The sequence below is a fragment of the Ptychodera flava genome, unplaced genomic scaffold (genome assembly GCF_041260155.1).
Source record: "Ptychodera flava strain L36383 unplaced genomic scaffold, AS_Pfla_20210202 Scaffold_32__1_contigs__length_2955704_pilon, whole genome shotgun sequence".
Classification (NCBI taxonomy): domain Eukaryota; kingdom Metazoa; phylum Hemichordata; class Enteropneusta; family Ptychoderidae; genus Ptychodera; species Ptychodera flava.
In genome coordinates, this window is record NW_027248354.1 from 1824622 (window position 1) to 1847919 (window position 23298).

The 23298-nt window shown below is 36.3% G+C and overlaps 1 long non-coding RNA gene across 2 annotated transcripts; it reads right to left on the reverse strand.

Annotated features, from left to right (window-relative positions):
• Positions 1-17073: 17073 nt before the first annotated feature.
• Positions 17074-21892, reverse strand: LOC139127494 (uncharacterized). Of its 2 annotated transcripts, XR_011551024.1 has the most exons (6): positions 21726-21892; positions 20664-20718; positions 19900-20096; positions 19334-19389; positions 18506-18643; positions 17074-18066 (listed from the first exon to the last, which is right to left on the reverse strand). It is a non-coding gene; the product is annotated as an uncharacterized lncRNA (long non-coding RNA). The 2 variants fall into 2 exon arrangements; XR_011551023.1 differs by lacking the exon at positions 21726-21892 and having other exon boundaries at positions 20664-20776.
• Positions 21893-23298: the final 1406 nt, after the last annotated feature.

Here is a 23298-nt window from a genome sequence, read left to right on the forward strand (position 1 = left end):
CTATGTACTGTAAATTAACGTCAGCCATGTCCCGTGTAAGACATACTGAATGTTATAATATATTAACCACATTAACATAAAGTAATGACATTAAGTGTTCATAAAGTAATGACATTACATGTTGCGTCACAATTTAAAAAAATGATATTACATCCTCCAAATCTGACACTGGATAAATGCTAGATGTGCAACAATATATACACATATACACTGGACAAAGTGCTTGATATACAACAATATATATACACATATACTGATTCTGTATATGTTTCAAATACGTTCAGTATACACGTACGTATACAAATAAAATGCAAAACTACAGTATACACTTTGTGTACGAAGATCTGCATTACGTATTCTCATGATCTGCATAGAAATACTCTACGCATATCAGCGTATGGGAATGTTCCATATTCAGAGACATACTTTATATATGCAATTGATATTGTTTTCCATATACGTAAATATACGTAAATATGCAAAGCGCATATCAAGTATTTTGTCCAGTGATACTTATTCTGCACATAAGTGTACAATACTAATGAAATGCATAAGTGAAGTGTACACTTGGTGTTCAAACAATTGCGTTAGGTTAATAATTGCAATTACACCAATTCATAATCCAATAACACTAGGTCAAAATTTGTAAGACATAAGTTGTAAACATAGACACAAAACAGCACAGAACAGACATTAAATAGACGGTACACAAACAAAGTCAAATTCATGAAAGAAAAATATATTGGCCTCTGGCCAAAAGACCAAGAAGTGATGTCAGGTGTTTCAAAAATAGTAAGCGCATCCTCCCCCACATGTGGCCCCCGCCATATATCAATCTGTAAGTAAGATAGGTAGTGGTCACTGACTAAGGCCCCATGTCACCGATGCCATCAGTGATCATTTGTCGAAGAGAGATATTGTATTTATCTACCAGCTTGCGATACCTGCAAAACAGCGTTTGAACGTAGAGACAAGTCTTGCTCTGGTGTAACCTTGATTTCATAGTTTGTAAGAGAGATGGCCATGTCTTTCTACAAAATCACCATATGAACTGCATGCTCTTGCATATCGAATAAGCTGGGAAATGTATACCCCATAAGCAGGTGAGAATGGAATATTACTGATGAGGTGTGGAAAATTGATTATACTAAAGTTAAATCATCTCTCTTGTCATATAGCCTAGTAGAAAGGTGACCCTTAGAGTCAAATTCAAGTAAAATGTCAAGATATGAAGCAGAAGAGGCCGTTTCAGTGGTTTCTTTAATCTCAAATTCCGGAGGATAGATCATAGCGAGATATTTACTGAATTCAGAGTTCAAGGAAATAACATCGTCTATGTATCTAAATGTAAGGTTGAAAGATCGAGCTACATAGACCTTTTTTCTGCTTGATAAGGTTCTAAATAAATTCTGCCTCGTATGAGAACAGAAATAAGTCGGCAAGTAAGGGAGCACAGTTAGTGCCATAGGTATTCCTATAGACTGTTGGAAAATGTGTCCTCCAAATTCAACAATATGTTGTCAATGATGAAATCAAGCATACTGTTAATGTCTTTCTCGGTGTAAAACAATTAGCGTTAGTAATATTTTTAACAAAATATGTAGAATTATACCCCAAAACCACATATTTGTAACGGCGTGAACCGTTTGTGTAAAAATGCTTGGTTGATGATGTTTTTCAAGCGTTCTCTTCAATTTATCATGTGGTATTGTGGTATATCTTGTGGAAAAATCAAAGTTTTAATATATGTTATTTTTGAAACAGATCTTGATTTCAAATTTTCCAAGAGTTCCTTCGAATTTTGTAATATCCACATTTGATTTATACCACTCCGAGAAAAGACAATATCACAGTATGCCTGAAGTCCACGTTTAATAGTACAAAGAACAGAAGTCAGTATCTTCGATAACTCAGTTGTTGAACATTTTGAAGATCCTGCGGTAAATCTAGCTTTGTAAGGTGTTTTGTGGAGCTTTGGTACCCAGTATAAGCTAGGCAACTTATTATGGTCATCCTTTGTTTTAATATTAAAATTGCCCATGAATGACTTATGATTTGCCAAAATTCCAGATTTGTTGAAAATTGATTGTCTGTAAGTGGAGTTGGTGGAGGTATACTCTTGATCTCCATAGATATACCTATACATCAATAGACGTAAATATACCGACAGTATATTCAGCATTTTGTCCAGTGTGAATGCTTATAAATTTTTGATATGCAGCATCAACTAAGGCATGTATTGTGTATACCAAAATAATTTTTGTGGGTAGCTTATGTTTGTACCATGCCACATGTTATATTATTTTACATACAAAGGCGCCCTTGCTCCCATTTCTGTCAAGTGGCCTTCTGCAGATACTTATCTAAATACCATTGGTCGGTCTGTTCTTTTTAGGCATATAAACATTTTGGTGTTTATTTCCTATGTAATTTACAAGGACGAGTAACTTGAACAAACTGTTGAGAAAAAAAAGCAACAAAGAGAATGTATTTATAATATATGGTTCATCGTGCGTATTATTGTGTTATAACATGCAGGAAGTCTTACTCGTGAAACATGGCTGCGTGTATGGCATTTTGTCAACAAAGTGGATTTACTGTTGAGCTAGGCCATCGACCAGCCGATATAAGAAACATTGAAATGCGATGGGTCCGATATGTTAGCCGAGGAAGCACACTCCCCGACTTTTTTTTAATTTCAGACTCTTATTCGAAGCAGATTCTTCAATTACTCCATCACACCAAGTTGCGTAGTCTGTGATTTTTTGTTATTTGAAAACATTTGTACCCTCTAACGAACATATAAGGGAAACATTGCTTCCCTGCAGAAAAAACAGTCTTGTGATACTAAAACGCATATAGTATCCACTATTTACACTATTATTTGTCTCACTCAACAGAAGGAAAGAAAGTCAACATACACCAACAGGGTAAGTAGTATAAATGGCACTGAGCCATTAATACCAAGGAAGATTATCTAGAATGACAGTAGTGTTATTCGATACTCCTACCTTTTAGAACCAGAAGTTTCTTGACAGGTATATTAATAACACAATTGATACTGATTATAAGTGCAAATGAGTACAAATATGAATATATATACTGGTTGATATAGTTTACCTTGTGATACTAATTAAATACCATTTTAAGGTCTTGTGAGATCAACCTGTACTGCTGAGCTATTAGTTTCCGGATGACAATATTGTTACACTCGCAACAAAATTTCTACATAAAAGTATGCGGGAGTGCTATTTTTATATTTCTATGTGCGGGGTTAATTCGGGGTCAATTCGCTAAACTTAGGCCACGCCCTTACTTTGGTCATGGTTGGTACACTCTGACGTCAGAACGCTGATCATTTACATGAAATACCTGTCCCCAAGCCACCCTTATCTCTGCCCCGTATCTGTTAACACAACTGAGTGTGATCAGTGCAACCATGGCGGTAGTACCTCCACTGGGCAACCTACGCTAACCGACCATTTCTCGTAAGCAGACTCTCCTGTAGGCCATACGTCTGATGCACAGGTACGTGTGGTTCGATACTTAGCGGCCGCCGCGTGGTATGCATAGAAAAATAGCGGTGTCTTCTTTGTTACAAGTAAACGAAATCCACGGTCAATGAAGGTCGGCTTGGCTAGTTCACATAAATAGTATCAGTAATGACGATGTACCGACAATATGTGCGACGCACACATGCATAAGAATAGCATGGGCAATCAGTATCGACTTGACAGACCTCGTTACGCAAATTTACGACTAGAATCAAGATAAAACAACCAGAGGTACTTCTCTGTGCTTTGATTGCTTTTTCGAACCCCCAAAAATCATATAGCGCCGGTAATTATCTCTTGTAAAAACCGGATCGACAACAGTCTGAACTTAACGACGCATTTGTGAAAGGGCGACTTACTGCGTTAAAACTTTTAGCGAATCATAGCAGCCGATACATGTCGGGGATGTACGAACAAATCGAAGAATACAATACATAGATTGTACACTCCATGATTGGAAATATGAAGGACAAGATGGAGAACTGGATTGAGCCGTAAGTTACGCGATAAACCCGGAATTAACTTAGACAGAAAAGAGTATGTCATCAAGTTGCACTGTTCATTGCGTTGGATACGATTTCATTTCAATTTAAGAAAAAAAATATAGCCATATCGTCTATGAAAGAGGGTTAAAGAAACGATCTGTGCTTATTTCACCCGGCAATCGTCCTGTTTTCTTAGGCGGCGATTTCAGCCGCCTGAGGGATAGCCGCTTCTATCAATCTGCAAAACTTGTAGCTTTGGCTGGCGAAACCGTATTTCACGTCGAAATATATATTCGCAAGCGTGGGGAATCTTTTAGTCCCCGCCGACACCGTCCGGGGGGGGGGGACTTATAGGTTTTGTCATGTCCGTGCGCGCGTGCGTTCGTCCGTCCATCCGTCCGTTCACGCAGATATCTCAGAGATGCCTAGAGCAATTTCATTCAAACTTGGTACAAGGATTACTTCATATGTCATACATATGCACGTTGATTTGTTTTGTGATACAATCCAATATGGCCTCCAGGCGGTCATTTTATTACGATTTTTCCATGAACAGAGCCATAACTCAGGCATATCTCAACCGATTTTATTCAAAATTGGTACAAAGACATTGACTAATGTCATAGATATGCACGTCAATTTGTTTTGTGATACGATCCAATATGGCTGCCCTGCGGCCATTTTGTTACAATTTTTTCATGTACAAAGCCATAACTCGGGCATATCTCAACCGATTTTATTCAAAGTTGGTACAAGGACATTGACCTATGTCATACATATGCACGCCGATTTGTTTTGTGATACGATCCAATATGGCCACCAGGTGGTCATTTTATTACGATTTTTTATGTACAGAGCCATAACTCAGACATGTTTCAACCGATTTTATTCAAAGTTGGTACAAGGACATTGACCAATGTCATAGATATGCACGTCAATTTCCTTTGTGATACGATCCAATGAATTAAATTAATTATTTATTTGCATTGGCATGATGAACTTTTTTAGGGTGAATGTCCATAAGCACTGCATCAAACTTTGAAAATATGGTACCAGTGATAATCTATCAATGTTATGATAGGATGGAAAAAGTTTTGCAACATCCTGTTGAATAATTCCTCGTTGACTCATTTAATGACCTTTAGGATGGTGGCCTACATTTTTTTTTATGTTGTCATCACCATGGAACTCATTCTTGGCCATTGAGTGCCATCTGTATCAAAGTATTTTTTATCACAGACTTAATTAATGAACAGGACTCTATCCTCTCTGAGGACTTTTAATCAAAGTACCCATTAACAAGTAGGGACTGTGTCATCAACGATGACTTGTGATAGACTTTTCGCCGCATTCAATTATTCATTGATTGCATTTTGAAAGTATTGCGAGCGTTTAGCATGAACAGAGTATGATACTAATCAGATTATGATGCTAAACCCTAGAAGTTAAGCTTACTCCCCGTTGGGAGCTTACGAAGGTTTGAAATACTTATACTTCCCGTTATCAGTGTTCCGAGATACGACGTCGGGGAAACTTCGGAAAACCGGAAAAAAAAATCGACTGGAAAGTGTTTTGGGACACGCCCAAATTGCATTTTCCATTTGCAATATTTAATAATTGCGCACGCCAAAAGAAATAAACAAAACTGTTCTATAGACTATCAACGGTATTTCGGTGATTTTGCAACATGGCATTTCACCAGACCTTTAACTTTATCTTCATACAATAGTGAAAAGACTACTGAGGCTAAAATGATGCGGTGACAAGGTTTTTTCTCATTTTTGTAATCTTCAATCAACGAGAATGCGCAAAAAAACCCAAGAAAATTGAAATAGACACAACGCTAACTGTACAGCAGTGTTACTTATTTTTTTTAATCGTAACAGTTCTGTGGTGTGACTTTTAGTGAGGCAATGATCAGTTTTGACAGCTAATACTATAACAGTGGCATATGTGTACAGTCATGAAAGTAATGTTAGTGTCAGTTATTCTGTTTACAGTTCTGTTTTATAAACCACTGTGTTATGCACTATAGTCACGTATTTTTGCGGTTATTTTTCATTTAATTTACTCTTGCGCAGAAAAAAAAAAAAACGTTGTGACGCGGCAGGTTTGAATTGACGTGCAAGAGCACGAGAAACACACTTTTTTCTCGACATTATTGTAAATTTGTAATAATTAGTCCAGCATTTGTAATATTTTACAGTGTAAGTGATGACCATGCGCAAACAGAACAAACTGAAGCAGAATCCTTGTTTGATGAACAAGACGTTGTCCAAACTTAAACAAGCCAACCGCTATGCAAAAGTAAGTGACAAGTAACTACATTTTATGAGCTACGTATAAGCGTAGGAATATGTAATCTGTTATCATGTTAACCGTCCATCGCTTAAGTTACACTTATTCAGCCCTCATTTGTATTCGTGTTGGGAATAATATTTCTTCTATGCTACATTTAAATTATTTTGTTTTTTATATGTGTAGTTTACACCCAAATCTGTCATATGATTTCCGCTCATAACTTCATATATAAAACACTAGATTTGTCATGGAATGATCACACGATGCTTGGCGATAATATTTTCAATGGGAGAGCATCTCCGTAGCAATGCTACACAAGTATGACAATGGATCACCAATTAGCTTTGGTTACAAAAATCCAAAAGCACACAGTTTCTGCATTGCTACTTATTTTATACCATATCAGAACAAGTAACACCGATTGAATCCCTTTATTCGAACTCGACAAAGTTTCTAAACAGCAGCATTTGGCACAATCAAAATAAATATTCTTAATTTAAGTTTAATTTAAATTCAAACGTATGTGATGACCATATACTTAGTTGTTTGTAATAAAAAAATACCGCTTGTATACAACTTATTCAAGTCTCCTATCCTATACCTAATGCTTTATTTTCTTGGCATTACTATAATATTACGTAAGTTCTGAATTTTTAATTCAATGATTGTCACTTTTACAAGGCATTAAGTCAGGCTGTTATAGATTCATTGACTCAAATACTCCGCGAATTGATTTCTGACTGGGTATGTATTAAGGCAAATGACCATGCAAGTTTAATCTGATTTCCAAAGGCTTATATAATCAAACTGACAGACAGAGGGTTCACGAATTATGCATTTAGAAAATCAAAACTCTATATACTCTTATAAACATCTATGCGCCGAGCTTTACTATGAAGCCCTTGAGTTAAAAACAGAAGTATTAACCAGCAGATTCAGACATTTTATTTAATTCACCGTGTAGAGCTTATCATAAATTGTTAATTTGTTGTTACGAGATCTTTGAGCTGAATAATGGCCAAAGCGCATGCTGTATAAAGTCAAAGTAGTTTGGTTTACATGGGTTGGTTAGAATAATAAGACTTCCACTTTTCACTCACTGTAGTCTTGGTTTCCTAAGTGTTTTTTTCAATCAATCAATCAATCAATAAATCTTTATTAATCCATGACTGGGCAACTGACATTGCAGCAGTGACAAACACAATACATCATCATAAAACATGACAATCTAATACAAACACAAAAAGGTTAAAATACAAAACAACACACCAAATAAGTAAAAATTACTGAGAGATAATTAAAGGAAATATATTTAAAAACTAGTTCAATCTATTCAGATTACCAGTAGCTCTGTTGATAATATTTTTTAGTTCTATCGGTTTCAAAGGGCGGTACTCTGAAACGGCAAATGGATGGAAGCAAGGCGAACTCGATTTGTAGAGGGTGTTGAAACTTGGAATGTATGATGGAGTTTCCTTTACGTAAAACATGTTTCTCTTACAATTAAAAGGGGTCAAATTGTTTGTTCTCCGAAATTTTGCTGCAGACTTTACTAATTCTGTTTCTGTTCTTAACATTTTAATTGCAATATGTAATCAGACCATTGAAAATATGCAAATACTTTCAAAAATATTTATAAAATAACGTCATCAGATACTTATTTACGTTAAATTGGTTCAAATTCCTCAGAAAAAACACATGTTGTTGACCTTTACTGCAAATAGCTTCGGCATTTTCGTCCCAGCAAAACTTATCATCCACTGTAGAACCAATTTAATTGTACTTGCCGATCTTATTTTCCGAGCCGCCTTTTGGAGTAGATTTTATTGTCGAGATCAACAAATTGAAAAGTACGTCTTCGGACACAGTTTGACATTTCGGCAATTTTAGATGATACGCAAAAACAAAATCGCCTTCAAATATCACTGAAAAAAACACAGATTGGATTTCACATGGTAAAACCAATCAACCTGTGACAGCGTCTTCGTGTATTAATTTTCTAAACATACGAGAACATTCATGGTGTAAAGAAACAATATGTACGCTTAGCTTCTTTCGACCTGCGAGGGATGAAAATTGTGTGTTTAGTGATTGACGATTTTACTAGCATCTTCGGTATTTTTCTAAGTTCTGAAGTCGCAACAATTCAATTATCGTAAATAATGTATATATTTCTTAGGTCAAGCGAATCGATATGAAGTCTTTGTTATGCGTATTGAGCATTAAACGCAATCACTTATTTTTAGTACACCTGTAAGATTGCGCAAAAAATGATTATTCCTCCCTATGCAGCCATCCGCTAAGAACCACTCTGGAATAAAATAGCTGTCACATAAAACAGAAGCTCACTTGGGAAATAGTTGTTCCTAAGTTCTTAATTCAAATAGATGCCAATCAACCTGCGACAGCGTCTTCGTGTATTAAGATGTTAAGCATACGAGAACATTCACGGTGTAAACAAACAATTTGTACGCTTAGCTTATTTCGACATGCGAGGGATTAAAATTGTGTGTTTAGTGATAGACGATTTTACTAGTGTCTTCGGTACAGTTATATAATGAAAATGAACCGATTTCAGACGTGTTAGCGTAAACGAAGACCGGTTGATAGAACGTACGCGGACAGGCAATATTTCACAACATTTTGGCAGAGGGACTTTCTATTGACATCGAAAAAAATACAACCTCAACACGTGGAGGTAGCCTTTATGGTCAAACAAAATTAGTGTTAATCGTAGTCAAAAACGAAAAAAATATATATGGCTGTCAAAAAGGTAATGTTCATTCGCTTTGAAAATGCTGGTCATGAAAACAACAACATGGTTCCTTTTTGTGTTTTACACATTGTTGTCACATTGTATCGTGTTGTGTTTTGGATGGGGGCAGGTAATATTTTGATATATCGGTATAAAAAAGCACAAAAATGATTTGGTTTCACGTGTTAAGAAAATAAAACAAAGCTTGCAAGACCCCTGTCACAAACAATCCTTCAGTAAGTCATACTGTTAATGGAATTGAACAAAGAACTGTAAGCCAATAAAACCCTCTCATAAAACCATAAAGTAATTAGGAGTCAAAGCCCAGGGCTCGTAGCGTACTTACCGGTGTTCAACTTCTTCTTTCCTCTTCTTCTTCTTCAATTGTTTCTTCTTCGTAGTTTCCCTAATCTTCTTCTACCGTCCCTTTTGCCATCACAGATCTCCAAAACCGTTGTGGCGCAGCCGTTCAAACTCTCAGGGCTTATTAAGCCCATTGCTTACTACTGCATATGACACTTTCATACGGTTGGTTATGTGACCTGGCGGCCATCTTTGATTCAAATTTTGTATTCTGGCTATTTTGCATAATACTTGATCTTTCAAAAAGCTCTGAACAACTGTGTAAGATATAGTACTGAGAAGCCATATGCCATATTTCAGGTTCATTGACCTTGTCGTTTGTGAGAAATTTTAAAGTGATTAAATAGATATGTTTTCCGTAAGTATTTATTTATGCAAAATCAGTCCCAGGAACTACAGACGCTACAGGTATGGTTTCTGGTTTATAGGAGTCAGTATTGGAACAAAATGCTTTGACAGTTTCTGGATGACCTTGGGTGACCTTTGAAGAATTTTCATGTATCATTGCTCCCGGTAAAGGACCATTGCACCAAAAGTTTGAAGTTTGGCACATTGGTAAACTCGAAAACCACATTTTTTTTTCATTTCGCTACCATATCAACTGGTCACATGACCCGGTGGCAATCTTAATATGAAAGTTTAAAATGGTTTCCCATTTGTATACAAATCAATCAATCAAAATTCCGTTTACAGCATTTCTAGACCATAGAGCAAAGCTTCTCCATAACAAATTTCAATGTCACAGACAATGTCGACTTTGAGGAGAAGATTTTGAAATTATCATTTTTCACATTTTTCAATGGCCATTGGCCTTTGCTCTACCTGTGAAGCTAAGCTATGGCTTTCGGCTATTCTGACCTACGTAAGTGTATGGGAGGGTTGATATGTAATAAGAATTGACAAGAAGGGACCAATTGTACGTCCATTTTTTGGATGCCATCTGACTTTTGACCCTGGCAACTTTCCGCACAAATCTAATAATAAGGTTTCCAATTGAGCTTGAGTTCTGATTTTTGGTATACATGGGTAATATAATGATCGGGCCTCTTTACAAACTGACACATGACCAACTACCACATATACTTCATAAATTATGCACATATCATATTGTTGGTCAGAGTTTTGATACACAGGGATAACTATTGGAGAAAAATGTTTTGAAGAAATACCAGCTTACCGCGAAGACCTTTTACCTCAAATATGCATTTGTATCCCTGTATTTTAATTAAACCACTTCTGGTCATTTTGCTCTTTTTGTGGGAGACAAATAATCAAATAAATGAAGGAGTGAAAGACCAAGTTTCTTTGACGTTTTAATGAAATGGGGAAAATGGGAAAGCTTGAAAAATGCCTCGCCAGTTTCCTGGAATTGGGGGAAACCAGAGAACAACCCAAAACAAAGGAGATCGCAGGTCAAAGTTCAACTGGCGAGGAAAAAAATACAAAAAAGGAAAAAACTGGAGAAAAGGCACATATTTATCTACCACAAAGGTGTGGGCCTCAAAAACGCCACAAGCAACATTTTTGGCGGCCCCATGAATGACCAGAAGCAAAGATAAAACGTGGTGAAATTACAAAACTATTCACACAATTCAAGAAAACTTAACTATTTTTGTTAACGACAATGCTAAATATCTAAGTATTGTGGCCCTCACCTGGTTTATGTAGAAATGATAGAATGATCAAACCAGGATGAGCACCCATGCCTGGCCTCTATATGAGTGCAGAGCACCATTTTTTTCTGTTCAACAAGCTACCAAGCTGCTGGTTGTCTGATATACTTCCTAAATGCATCAGAGTTTCACCTGCCTAACACAAGGATCTGTGCGTCAGACAAACCATCTGCGGCAGCTTGCGTGGCTGCACCTATTCGAAAACTGTGTCCCTTAAACCTACTTACATCAAAGCCGCAAAAACGATAGAACGCCTAAGCTGTGCTGTGAAATCACAACGTCCAATGCCCAACGCCCCTGGCAAGCAGAAAAGTGGGCCAGGCTACACTCCAAACGGCAAAAATCCCACATAGCCTGTACAGGGCAAAGGTCAGCCACATCAATCTCCTGAAATGAAATAACAAATGATGTGCCCAGCCTGCTATGCTTAAAAATGTAAAGAGTTAATGTCATGACTGAGTTCGACCTGAGGTTCCCTTAAACTGCAACTGATTGAACCGTATGACACCACCCATATCGTGCCTACTCTTAGTGGTGGTTTCCCTAATCCTGAGGAATCAATAAAAGGTTGTAAGAAACATTACTATGAATAAACAACACTGATAAGCTGATGTAATAACATCTGGAATGGCCTAAACTAGACAATGCAAAATATCCTGTGTGATAAGGAGACGAGTAACAAGTTTATGCTCCAACTTGCGATATGGATGAACCAGTTTGTGTACCAAATAAGAATTGGTTGGGTCTGAAAAACCTGCAAGTTTATGAACATAACTTATGGCTGACAAGTAAGTTGACACAGTGGATGGGGCAACGTGCTGTCTGGAAAGGTAACAAATAAACAATACACTAGCCGTGTATGAGAGTGATAGTGATGGACAAAGCACCACAAATTGGCTGCTCGTGAACTGTATAAAAACCCTCCATGCAAGTTGGTATGATTTCCTCGATGAACCATTAAGGGCTTGCAGCAGAAGCCTGCTCACTTCCACCTCCATTTGATTGGCAAAGACTATGAGGGGATTGGAGTTGGGTCGGTATCAATGCCCTGAGCCACACATTTAAACTGGCCCACCTGCAGACGAGAAAGAAAGTCGGCCAAGGTGTAATAACTTCCAGGGATATGTTTTGCTCTAAAAAGAATGTTGAACTTGAGGCTTGTGAGCACAATCCGACGAACCAAGATCATTAAGTCCTTGTTCTTTGCACTTTGCTTATTATTGAATGCTGACTTTATGTCCGTTTTAGCCAAAAAACAACCTGGGCCCAGATCCATGATGATCTTAACTGCATCATCGATAGTGGCATACTGCACAGATGGAATGCCGTCAGTTACTGATACCCCGGTGGAAATGATAAGTGATGGATAAGCGAAACGTATTTGCTTGTTTCTTGGGAACAACTCCCGAGGGAGAAATGCGTAAATTGTGAAATGGAGGGGTGTGAAATGGACCTGCAACCCTGCAAGCTTGAACCTCAGAGAGAAGCATAGCCCTAACAATTTCGGGATTATCTAGTGCGGTCGTTAAGTAAGGGGACGACCCCAATCCCTTTTTACCAAATAATTTAGGGAAAACCCCTGAGCAAACCATCTAACAATACAATGCCTTGCCCATATCATAGCCCTGCAGTAACTGACCAAGGACTTCTACCCTTACTGCACTGTAAAGTTAAGTGTTAAAGGATAGAACACCAATTAAACGCCTTTATAACACTTTTTGAACGCGTCTAGACGTTCAGAAATTTAACACTACGTGTTCAACCAACGTTCAATTTTTAAACACACGTGTGAAGATTTTGAACGCTACGTGACTATCAGACATTATATTGAACACCATGGTGTTCCATATCAGAACACTCGTTGCACATGAAATGTGTTCAAAAATTGAACGCATTTACGCGTTCAAAGTGCTGTAACACTTTTTGAACGCATGGACGCCGTTCAACGATAAGTGTGTTAAAGGCTAGAACAAATGATGCGCGCTTGTTGAACACCTTTAATTTTGGGCGTTCGGGGGTGTTCAAGCCTGGAAATAACATTACAGACCACTGATATTCAGTAAAATTATTTATTCTAAAAATACACAAAACATTTATACGGTAAAATACAATAATTTACTGTAAAATGGGCAAATAAACATTGCTACTTTGTATGTAAAGTTTGTCAGAGGAAACTACCAACGGTGTTAACACCCTCCTATCAAAAACATAAGCAATAAAAAATCCCCATAAACACTGTAGATCGTTTAGAAAAATATAAACAAAGTATGACAAAACTAGATTTACTTAAATATTGTGGATTACGTTTTATGTTCATACTTGTTTTAAACGTACAAAACACATCTGAAAAAGCTCACAATTTGGCTTATTATTGTGTTGAAAACACGTATATGTATGAAATGCATACTCCATTTTTGTAAGATGGCTTCTTAAAGACGTTTCCTCTTGAATAGACAATTGTAAATTTTCAAGGAAAAAAAGTTAGTCAAGGCTTCACTAGTGCACATGGTATATAGTTGTCAACACTAAAGTAAACACAACATATCAAGTTGTTAAAGTGTCAAAGTAAGGCACAAAATGCAGAAAGTGGGGAAAGTGGGTCCTTAGCAGGATAAAACCTATTTCCTTGTCTAACGAGTCCTTCATCAACCAAAAGGTTTTGTTTGTTTGTAATATCTTTAAATAAACCCTGAAATAAATCGGTGACATTTCAAAAATCTACTTCTCAGAAATTAAAAACATATTCGTAAAGACCTTTCAAATTCTGGTGTACCCTGCTATTAATTTTTATACAATTGTTTTTACCAAAAATGGTAAAAATCGCCCTTAGAATAAAAAAGAAAAAGTAGATTTCATCATAACTTGAATATATCACATTCTGGTAATCCCTAATATCCTAAAACTATCTGAAATGTATTGAATGTCTTAAAAATACACAGTTGCAAATTTCTCCATAATTTGAACAATCTGAAAAAGGCTATCAGTAGAGATCTATGTCATAAATATCATCAAGCTGTTAAATTAGCAGTTTGAAGAAGAGTTTTAAATATTTTTGACCAAAAATTACAAAGAATGCCATGAAATATAAAAAATTGAATATTTCATCAGAGTTAGCAAAATTTGACTAAGGTCATTATTAGGGACATGTTTACCAAATATTGAAGACTTCAGTAAAAGAGAAGAAGATTTTTACCATAAAAAATAGCAAAATCAGCCTTAAAACATAAATTTGCATATTTAATCATAATTTAAACATATCTGATAAGGGTAATCCCTGGGAACCTGTAATCCAAATATTAAAGGACTCGTACAGGCTGTTTTGAAGAAAAACCTTGTTATGTACAAATTTGAGTACAATGCTACACATCCAATTATTTAGCTGACAGCAAAGCTAAAAACCTGTTGCTAGGAACAAAAAACACGTTGAGCTACAATACAAAATAATCTTAGGTTTGATAGCAGGCTGCGATCAACTAAATGTTACAGGGGCATAAGCCTATAAAAACGTGAAGTCTCCTTCATCAGATGCAAGGGGAATGAAAAATTGAAGCAAAAAGTGACAGAAAATTCAGAGTGAAAATTTCAGAAAATTCAGTAATTCAGAGTGGACATTTTACTCTGAATTTTCTGTCGCTTTCAGCTTTAATTTTTCGTTCCACCCTTGCATCTGATGATTGAGACTACACGTCTGTGAAAGGTTATTCTCCGGCAACATTTAGTTGATCATGGCATGCTACCAAAGCTTAGATTAATTAAGAACACAAATACAGAAACTTATCAAAATTCAGTTACTGACCCTTGAAAGTTTAAATCTACATTAGAGATGAATTGGCGTTCTCAAGCTTTGTTCCAGACAGCTACCTCTTCTGAACAACTCTTCGATTTTCAGTTAAGTCCATTATTTTACATCCTGAAAATAATGCAACAATAGTAATATGGCGAGAAGATACTTTCTATGAAAGACAAGGGCTGAGGGAAGCCTCTTTTCAATACTGTTACAAAATATTTGCTTATTCTTGTCATCAACTGATTAAAATAAAAAAAGCCAAACTCTCCTATGCTGAAACAATACATTATATACTCTACAATCATGTTTAATTGATGTTTTACATGCGATTGTGTCCACTAAAAGACATGTGTTAGCTGTGATTACGAAGCGGTACTATCCAAGGAGTATCGATCGCGCTCGGGTCAAGGGTTGTCGCTACAGTGTGTTGCGATGACCCTTGACCCGAGTGAAATCGATCGATAGGCCATGGCCAAGAGTACCACTGCGTATTCACAGCTATTTGTTGGTATACCAGCCACTGAAAGAAAAAGGGTTTCTTCACGTAGTTAAGCTATTTAATAGTACAATACCATTAATTTCAAAAGATAATAATACAGATGCTTCAAAATCTAAAACCTTTTACTATTTTGGAGAGAAAACTTACCCTTTCTGATCTTGTTCCGCACGATAACAACTTCATCGTGCGCTTACAAGAAAAATGTCGCAATTTAGAACTTTTATTGACATGCTAATTACTGTTCTAGAATTATCTCTCTTACACAACTAATTAACTTTCTAGAACATTCAAAACACCACTAATTGAATTCAAGGTTGTGAGGTCGTTTAGGGCAGTGACCTTTAGAACGTTCTAGACTAATTAAACTTAGGTCATGATGAGTGTGACGGAAAATGACCTACGTAACACTATAGAATAATGATCTTATATTGTTATACTAGACAAACTGCCAGAGTAATAGCGTCTGATACGTCCAATATTGGAATTATTATTTACTTAAAATTAAAAGTGAATTGAAAAGCATTTATATACGTTTTATATGTGGCTTTATTACCCATAATGCATTGCAATACGTTGCTGTATGTGGCAGTATATACAATTTTAATTTTGATCACCGAGAATGCATTGCAATGCACCATGATGTCCTATGCCTTTCATATTTTGTCATAGTGGTCTCTAGTTTCCTTGCAAATTTATTTGGTTTCAGATATCCATCTCAAGGTGTAGGTGCAGTTTGCTTTTTATATTTGAGGGGAGATTGTTGACTTCTGAAGTTAGACAAACGAGGAAAGTGTGGTGGTTGAATACAAGTTTTATTGCATTATATATATATATATATATATATATATATATATATATATATATATATATATATATATATATATATATATATATATGAAAGATCATTAAATCTGCAATTTAGGAATTGGCTGTAGAGAAAATGCTTAATGACTTTCAATAATGCTATATCACAGTATCTTTGATGTATATAGCAAGTTTCAACAACTACAATCAAGTTAATCAAGATATATATCACTTATTGGGAAAGTTCATTAAACAGCAAATTTGGAATTGGCTGAAGTAAAATTGCTTAATGACTTTGAAAAATGTTGTATCACTGTGGTTTCCATACATGTAGCAAGTTTCATCAACTTTGGTCAGTCATTTCAAATATATATCCCTAATTAACAAAGTTCATAAATTATGCAAATTAGGAATTGGCTGAAGTTAAAACGCTTAATGACTTTCAATAATGTTAAATCATAGTATCTTTAATATACATACCAAGTTTGGTTAATTTGATCGAGTCAAATCAGACATGTATCCCCAGTTAGGAAAGTTCATTAAATATGCAAATTAGCATTTATCTTTCATGTTACCCCTTAATGTTTCCCACTGCTGATACATCTTGGTGTGATCAACATTTGTAGCAAATCTCATCAAATTGTGTGTAGTCGTTTTTAATGTATATCCGTTTTTTGCTAAAATCATTAATTATGCAAATGAACAAAAAGTAGGCAAGCCACGCCCACCAAAAACTAATCAGTTCTTGCCATTTGCTAACTGAATATATGTACAAAATTTGATTCTGATCTGATAAGCCTGTTTTGAGATATCGGACCAAAAGACAGACAGACACACACACACACACACACAGAACCAGACATGAACTGAAAATGCTCACGTGTTTTCATAGATATTGCATTTGTCTGTAAATTTAAACTTTTGCCAATAGTTTTAAAGTTTTTTAAGCTGTGATGATCAAGATCATGGACATAATCATGACAGACCAATGACAACGGCCTTTTTATTTACAAATATGAATTCGGGGGAAAAATGCTGAATGTCTTTGGCTTCTGGCATTGTATCAGCATTTACATAACAAGTGCAATTGATTGGTACAGTGCTTCACACTGTATAGGCCAAAGTGATATCACCATAAAGTAATGAAAAGCCATATACGCATTCTTTCAGAAACCATTTTTATTTTTTAAGAACTCAAGTAAAAGATAAACAACATGGCTATTTTTGATAAATCTTTCAAGAAAATAGATTAAAATGAGCCATTGAGAAGGACATAGTTTAAATAGCAATAGAGAGTTAGTATGAGTAGTACGGAGAAATAATGGAGTGTTTTTGTGTAAGAGTAGTAAGGAGAAATTCCTCTGTATGAAAGTGGCTAACCAGTACTGGTCTTGCAAAGTGCCCTTGCTGAGTAATCCTTAAGTGTAATTGACATCACTGCAGAAATCTTTCAATTTTTTTTCTTTACAGTTGCATTGTTATCAAATACAGGAAATGAATTTGTTATGGCATGGGCATATGTATTGTATGGTGCAACAAATTGACATGTATATGTATGTATAGAGAGGAGTAAATGGGTAGCAAGTTTTTATGAGATCAATGCAGCCATCATTGAGAAAATGTGAATGAACACACGAACATGAAATAGGTGATCAAATGTATATCAAGTAAAGTTACAGTACTGTAAACAAAACAAGAAAAAGTGTCAATGAAAATGTTTGTAACTGATACTTTGAAAACTGATAAAATACTAAATAGCGTTAAAGTCATTCAGTTGAAGGCTGTTCTTGATCTTTTATGTCAGTGGGTTCATTGATAGATACATCTTCAGTGTCCGTTGCTGGCCTGTAAGAATTAAATTTGAAATTGCAGTGATGAATTCATAACAAAAATTGAATTAGGTGTTATTTATAAGGGTGACAAAAAATTGAGTTTTGCGCTGAAAGGGTTAATATGCAAAATAACAGTCAAGTTAATTGACACAATACTGACTTATGTCATGGTGTGGTATTGGAGTTCAAGTGTATAAGGCAAGCTTGTAATATATCTTGCATTCATTATTCATTGTCACTCCCGGACCCTGCGATCGCAAGAAATGGCTTCGACTGTGAAGAGGCATGTAATAAAAATATAATTGCCTAAATACATGGGTTCATGTGTCCTGGCAGCAGGAGACAATTTGCCCTCATGGAGTTGTCTGGGGCACATAAAAATTCATGTATTTCGGCAACAATAGATAGTATTACATTCGGCAAATGACATTAGGTAATGAAGTAATTCTTGCTTTATTGCTGTTACTGTATCACAATTTCTTGTGAACATCACTTGCATTGGCAGTCTCTCAAGTATTGATTCTTGAGTTCCTAGAGTCCACAATTGTGGACATTCAAGATATTCTCCATCTATAACAGCGGATGGAGGACTGTGAAGAAAGTACATCAGCATATGTCAAAGACATGACATCTCAACTTATTGGAGATAGCTTGGTTTGTGTTCTATGTATACCCTGAGGTCGGAGTATGTGAATATCATGATGTAGTTGTTTTCTTTGATGGCCATTGATCGCATTCCCTTGTCAAGATGTCACACTGATTGAAGAATGTATATAGCAAATATTAAAAAATAAAGTTTTTGACAAATTGTTGAGAAATATTGTGCAAAACATACAATATTGCAGATTTCATGATATTCAGGATAACTGTGGGGAACGCATATAGCAAGTATCAATGCTATCAGGTGAGTGGAATTGGTAAAATAAATTTGTTTAAAATGATAAAAACTGCATAGAAAATACAAATGTGCATGTAAACACATCTGTTTAAGGTAATCCCTGGGCATCTGTAATTGGACTATGTACTTTGGTAAGGCTTAAAGCAGCTTGGATGGAAATAGCAAACCAATAAAGGACATTGTTACACATTCCCCATTAGATAAAGTGTGCATTGCTGACAGCAGAGGTAGAAAGAAAGATATGACAGAAAAATGCAAAGTTTTTAATAGTATATTTGGACGTTTTAAAAGCACATTGATAACACTAGAATGATAAGATGAGGAAGTAGATATAAAGTTTGATGAAATGCTTATGTGTGGTATTTTATGATATGTGACTTACTCGTCTGGGTCTATGGCTTCCAATATTCCACTTGACATACTCTGTGACGATAACACCTGTGCAGAATATAATGTTAAATGGTTTCAAATGTGACATGGTGACAAGCATGGATAAAAGAAAGTATGTTTGCTTCAAATGTGAGTAGTAGCATGGATAAAAGAAAGTATGTTTGCTTCATATGTTAGTAGCATGGATAAAAGAAAGTATGTTTGCTTCAAATGTGAGTAGTTGCAAGCATTGAAGTGTGATGTAAGCAGTGAAAGTATTATGAGCTGAGTACCGGTAGATAAATGCAGGAGGCAAGTTTGCAGAATAAGTGTAGGATGGTTAAACAATTCATAAATAAACATAGTTGCTATGACAAAAACATAATGATGAAACTGTAGGCATATTTCTGTTGTTATTGATTTGGATTATGTAGAATGTGATAAAGTCATTGTGTGTTTTTATATGTGGATGTTTGTTATTGTCATTTGTTGCTGAGATCATTTTGTTGTAACATGTGTCATGATAAATGTTGATAAAAAGGAGAGAAGATTAAGGAAAGGCAGCATACAGTATATTACCTCAACCTCAGTCAGTTTAAAGCTGTCTGATTGTGGAACTTGTTTACAGTTAATGGTCCAACACGGACCTTTGCTCCAACAGTGAATGGTAAGGCAGTTTGCTCGTTCCAGAGTCTCAGCTTTGCTTTGTGTCCTCTGTCAGAGATTGTCACATCCCTCTTATTTGATGAGTTTGCGGTTTGGGAAATGCCCTCTACCTGAAAATTATATGGAAAAAAAACAAATTGGAGAAGTGAAGAAATAAAATGGCTAGGAAAGAAATGTTATGCTTTTTGTGCATTTTTATTGAAAATACACTAATCTGAAGTCTGCCGATCAATTACAAACATTTACAGCACATTAGGAGAGTGACATTTACTTGGCTGAATTGTGATGACATTTTGCTGATTACAGAAGAGAAACAGATCTGACGGTTGACTGTGTGTTATAATAACAGTTCAACTGTTGCAAAGAATTATGATTCACGGAGTTAAGTTTGTATGACATTTAGAGAAACATACATATCAGTCAGTAAATGATGTGACTGTACAGGTCGAGGTTTTTGACTACCCATTACCTACCGTATTTTTCAAAACTATAAGCTGATGAAACAGCTAGAACAGCGCAAGTTATTCCCAGCTACAAGTTTTTGTTTTTTATTTCTGTGACGTTGTGTTGCGTTCCGACATTGCTAAATGGTTTTGTAGGATTTGTGTAACAGTGAGCACAATGTACAAATTACAATGCACCATAAGGCAGTCTATGAAAATAGGACAGAGACTTACGTGAAAAGTTTGGTTATTGAGCAGATTGTGTCACCGCAAGATCCTCTTCGCTGTTCTGTTGGCACAACTCGAGTAGGAAAGTCAGAATGGTGTTGTTGTAGCAGTAAAGAAAGTTTCGTCCAATGAGAATGATAGAAAAGTAACCAATGAGAAATCAGAATCGTAGCTGTTAATTATCCTAGATCGCCCGATACTATCCCACGAGCGTCGGAGAAAACATGTACTTCCGCTATTACATGTATTGCTGATTTGCATAATTCATATATTCGTAATCGTTCCGGTACGTATGTTGTTGTTGGTCGTATTCCGATATCTCGTACAGAGGTCCGGTAAAGGCGAGTGGTACATCATGATTCGGTTACTGTAATCACGATACGTGTACGTGATTAAAATATCTACAATTTACAAAGGTCGGTCGTCTACAAAGAGATGGTCAAGCACAATCAAACAACTGGGCTTCTTACTGAATCCACAGAGTCGACATCTCTGTACAGAAATACGCAAGAAGTGTGTCTTTGTCGTGAAAGTCTACAACATAAATTGTCTGTAAAGCTGCATATTGTCGTGCCTTTGGTATGGTGCTATAATTAACTCCAGTACATCTTTCAACATAGCGTCCGGTCAATGCTAATCATTCAGCAGTTGTCAAAACAATACGATTCACTAGAAGAGGATGAACGATTTCATCAGAAGATCACGAAAATAAACAAGGGAGATGATCGTCGCGATCGAAGGCTGGGGGGTTGGCGGTTGGATTACTGCCGGTGAATTGTAAGTCTTACAAAGTAAATTCCAGTGATAAAATAATAAACAATCGAAGAGCGATATGACATTTCCCAACCGAGACCGGAAGCCGTTCTCGCTCGTTCACAATGTGATTAAAAGGCAACATTGTCTAAGTCGTAAAATGTCACACGTCATGTGTTGCGTTGTCAATTGCTCGAAGTCCAAATAACCTTTACTCCATAGGCCATGTCATACATTATAGTTGGATACACGGTTTTGACGTTTGTATCATAGTTTTTGTATGATAAGCTTGAACATATATTATGCGTGGCTTACCAGAAATATCATTGATTTGGTGTTTTCTGTAGCGGTTTTAGAACCCGAAAAACGCCGGGCTTTCGACTAGAGAGACGTCCCCATCTTGATTGTGAGATCATACCATTCAGTGCAAGGGGTGGTAAGCTGTCAAACTGTGAGCGTTTGGCGAGATTATTGTACCATCTCTCGGACTGAATGGTATGAACTCAATGTCAAGCTGGCGACGTCCTCGAAGCCCGGTGTCTTCAGTGTTTCAAAACGGCTGGAGAAAACATCAGGTTAACGTCAAATCAATGATATTTTGGGTTGGCTGGGCATCAAATAAACTGAACCTGTTTGTCCCACTTTTTCCTCGGGCAGTTCTCAGGCAGCTACGGGTAGTCACGGGCAGTAATTAGTATGACCGCAGTTTTTGATTTAATTCTATTTTACAATGCAATCCAAATTGGTTTGTGGTCACTATAGTATGACTCAAGTACACCACTTTGCATGCAATGGATGTTAGTGTAAATGTGATCAAGGCATGATCCATAGTCTGTTGTTGACTCCTCAATGTAGTTGAAGTGCTTTGTCATAAGTTCAGATAGTGTCTTGTAGATTGTGTTTGCTTTTGTAAGTCAACATTGAAATCACCAATGATCACGGTTGGTAGATTGTACTCAAGTGTATGGATGAGCTGAAGGAGAGCACGTTGTAAGTTTGATGTAGATGATGATGGTAGATTGTAAACACCAATAATTTGAACTCAACCAAATGTTGTTTTGTGTATTGCAATTACGAAATCTGTATTAAAACAATGCAGTGTCTGTGGGGTAGCTTCAAGAGTGTTTCTTTGCTGTACATAACCATACCATGATATGTCTGGTGTTGTTTTGACGGTTTTTATCATCCTGTCTGAAAAGGTTGAAGTCTGCTATTTGTTTGAAGTCATCATTGTGATCGCCGGTTTGTAGTCTTGATTCACTGCAAATTAGTACATCAGCTGAAGTTAAGCTGAAATCACTAGCAACATTTGAAAATGGCAATGAAGAGATCTCACATTTTGATAAGTAATAATGAATCTGTTCGATAAAATATATGGTAATGTGAAACAGAGTTGTAGCATGGAATGGGTTCTCATGCGTTGCATCTCTTGTGTAACATCAGTGCTAACTGATATTTGATTTTCTTGTAATGTGGTTATGTTGAGACCACTAAGTCTAGTCACTCTGCTTAAAGCAACATAGTGTACATGACACTGATTTCTCTTGCTTGCTGTACTGAAGTCCACAACCACATTGTTAAGTGTATCACCTTGACAACGATGTATTGTTTTGGCACTAGCTGGTCTGAGTGGAAATTGTTTTCTCACAACTTCTGCATTTTTGTGTCTTCCCACTCTAAATTGCCGTGATATCTGTAAAACTGGCGTCCATCTGTGAGATACTTTGTCATGTATTAAATGCCGTTTTTCACGTCGCAGGTTTTTGCCAACACAATCGTCATCAAATAAATCCATAGAATAGTAACATGATGCAAATCAGGTCCATCGATGTATTTGATTACTCCTGGAGTACCATTTATCAATCCATCATTTACAGACAGATTAATG